Below are 3745 nucleotides of genomic sequence, written 5' to 3' on the forward strand. Positions count from 1 at the left end.
AAAAATTTATATTATTAAACTAAAAATAAATTACTTTGTTATTAAATCTGAATTAAATTATAATAAAAAATTGAATTAAAGAAGTTACAACAAAAAAAACAAGAACGATTAGATAGTTAATTTGATACTAATATCGATTTTATTTTTTTCAAATTTTTATGTTATCTTCAAATTTATATTTCATTCAAAAATAAAAACATTATTGCTGTCTTAAAACGACATAAAATCGTATTATATTAATAGAGACAAAAAATAAAAACTAAATATTAAAATGAAGATTTATCTCGCTCTATTGTACGGGTACCCTTCTAGTTCTTAAAAATAGAGAAAAATGATATTTTTAGAGATTTTGGTTTAACTTTTTTGCTCAAACAGATATTTCATGACTCGTTTGGTTTGTAAGATTTGAAATTCATTCCATTCCAATCTTGTGTTTACGTTTGGAACTAAACTCACAAACATGGAATTTAGAAACTCCATGAGGATAATTGGTATTTTACAGGATTTTTTAAAATTTGTTTATAATAATATTTCAAAATAGAGCAAATTATTAAAAAAGTAACGTACTTTAACTTGATTCTTATTTTAGATAACGTGCTTTTAAAACTTTCATTTTGATGACTAAAATGTAAAGTTGAAATATTTAAGTACCCGAGTAACTGATGGAAACATTAACCGGTTACCATGCGGATATGATAAGTGATGGGATGAAATTGGGTTGAATATCAAATAATACTGAGTTGAATACCACATAACTTGCCACATCAGCATGGTAACTGATTAATGTTTCAACCGATCCCTTAAATGTTTAACATGTTACATCTTAGGTACCAAACTGGAAGTTCTAAAAGTATTGAAAGAATGTGAAAAGAAACTTCTGTAGTTTATTGAAATGCTATTCCAAATAGCGTTTCAATGAATTAGTTTATAAACTACTTTTTATCGATCAAAATGGGCTTCTAATATAAGCTCAAAAAATAAGTTAGTTTATGTTTGCCAAACATGACCTAAATGTGTTCACCGATGGATTTATTTGTATTATCATTTTATTGAATATTAAATGTATTGAAAATTTTAATAATATGATTAATCTTATAATCTTCCGAAATAAAAAAATTGTTACGGTTTAAAAGTGTTGCACGTTTGGTGGTCCAACTCCCAAATAATTCACCAATTTTTTTTGACACCTCACATCATCGGCCTCCTCACACATCCATTCTCCTCCATTTCCAGCCTCTGTACCCTTCCCATTGTCGGCCTCGGTTCTAGCCTCCTCAGATTTCACGAAAACAGTCTAGTCTCACATGTTCCATATGCTTATATATATATATACATACATACACACATATACATATATATATATATATATATATGTATGTGTTGTATGTGTGTGTATATATATATATATATATATATATGATCGTGTGAGGAGAGTTAACGTGGGAAGCGTAAAAGGGGATCTGAACCCTTGATCACCTTTAATTTTAAACCCATCCATGAATTAGGTTTGACACGAGGATTGATTTGGTGCATCTCAGTGCATCTCATTCTAATGTGCATCCATGGATGGAGATCCCTTATTACGTTTCTCACCTTAACTCTGTTTCTCACATGTGCTTACCATATATTAGTTATGGCAGTGGTAAGTGGTGGTGGATGGCAGTGATGGTTGGGTGGTGGATTTGAGATTGAAGGATAAATTACAAGCAAGTCGTGTATAACATTAGAACTGCTCGTACAAGTTCGATATATGAATCAATTAAAGGATATGCTGAAATATACGGCGGATCATCTTAAGTATATGGTAGGTTAAAATCTAAAAAATGGAGAAAAGGCCGGCACAAATGACAAGGAGAAATGAAAGGTGATCGGAGTTATGAGACGTGGTTGGTAGGGACGGAACTAGAGGAGTGGTTGGGGTGGCACGTGCCATCGTATTGTTCCTCCATGGTAACGTAAAAAAAGTTAGGTTGGTGAAAGGTGCAACCGATTTGTTCTAAAAGGTGCAATCGCTTTATATGGTGTTACCGTATCCAAAAATTCTTGGGTCCGTCCCGGTTGGACCGGAGAAACGGAGGGAATGGAGTGGGAGAAAGGAGATTCTTGATTTTTGTGAAATCCACATATTATAAGGATTAAATCCGTAATTTACTCTAAAAAAGTAAGAGAAATGAATAAAAAGACTCAAATACCCTTGAGCTAAACGAGTCATCATTAACAAAGTTAGGAAAAGGGACCATAGTCATGCAAAATGACAACCACGGGACCAAATCCATGTTTTTCAATTTAGAATGTTAATCATAAATTTTGCTAAACCCTAGGGATTGAATATGTAATTCACTCTTTCTATTTTCTTGTCTTTATTTTAAAATTATGGATTTGGTCCCTGTGGTAGGCGGTTTTTTTACAAAAATGGTCCTTAAAAGTTCATTTATTACGTAGATTGCCTTACCCTAATATGCATTTTTTTCTACCAGTCCTGTTAAACTTGAGGACAAAATGGTCTTTTTCCCATTTTTCTCTATTTTATTGATTTTTAATTAACTTTTTAACTCAAGGGCAAAAATGTAAACAAAAACTTGGAGGGTCGTAGACTTTAAAAGTTGGAGGGCCAATATAAAAATTAATCGTTTTGTGTGGTTCTTCTCCTAGCTCCCCGGCTAGTCACCCTGGCTCCCCTATCGTCGGTGAAATCCCCCTTTCTGCACCACTATCCTCACTCCCAACCATCACCATGTCTCTTTTCCCCCTATTCTCACACACTCACTTGCAACGATGACCCTCCCCCAACCCACCGTTGCTCAGTGACTCCATCCACCTCACGTCACGGACCTCTGCTCCTCGACCTGAACACAACCCCAATCAAGAGGGTTCCCCTGCAACCTCCTACTTAATTAGCCCCTCCCCCCGTAGACACACAAGATATAAGTTCCCGCTCCCATACCCCACCGTTGCAACCAAAAAAGCCACATACTTTAGTGTTCGTTTAACAATAGCCACACACATACACATAATCATAGGAGGAAGGGATGTGGGTGAGAGATTGCGATTATAAAGTGAGAGGGAGACAAGGGTTGATCTGGTTCCAGAGGCAGAAAGAGAGACGTGAACGGAGGTGAGAGACAAGTGGTGGGTGGATGTGTCTTTGCAGTGGAACGTGATGGCCGACGATTAGGTTCACGGTGTCGGAAGAACATCCCACTCTTTTCCAACGATTGGGTTCATGATAGGAGAGTTGTTTTGGCTCTTTAATTGCCATGGACATTCCATAAGGTATCATCTTAAAAAAAGACTAAAAGACAAAATACTAGAAAAACAACCATGAAAAGCATCAAATGATCTATGTAATAAATAAAGTTTTAGAACGAATTTTATAAAAACCAGCAAACGACAAGAACCAAATTTGTAATTTACTCTTTAACATCTATACTATATTATAAAGTATTTGACAAAAACTCTTAAAAAATATTTTTTATGAATAAATTACTGTTTATTGATGCATATCACTTAAAATTCAAGAATTAAAAACTGTATAATATCAACAGATAAATAATAAAACGAAACATTAAAATTAAAATATATCTCGTTATATTATACGAACACCTTTAACATAACCGTATAACCGTTGGAGATTAGAATACAGAAAAGACAATCCACCAGGACTGCCGTATTGGGGATCCATGTCTACAAAAATCACAAGATTCCATCATTGTCTGTTTCTCTTACACACGATTTATAAAACAAA

The sequence above is a fragment of the Cynara cardunculus genome (genome assembly GCF_001531365.2).
Source record: "Cynara cardunculus var. scolymus isolate 2C chromosome LG 1, CcrdV1, whole genome shotgun sequence".
NCBI classification, from domain to species: Eukaryota; Viridiplantae; Streptophyta; class Magnoliopsida; order Asterales; family Asteraceae; genus Cynara; species Cynara cardunculus.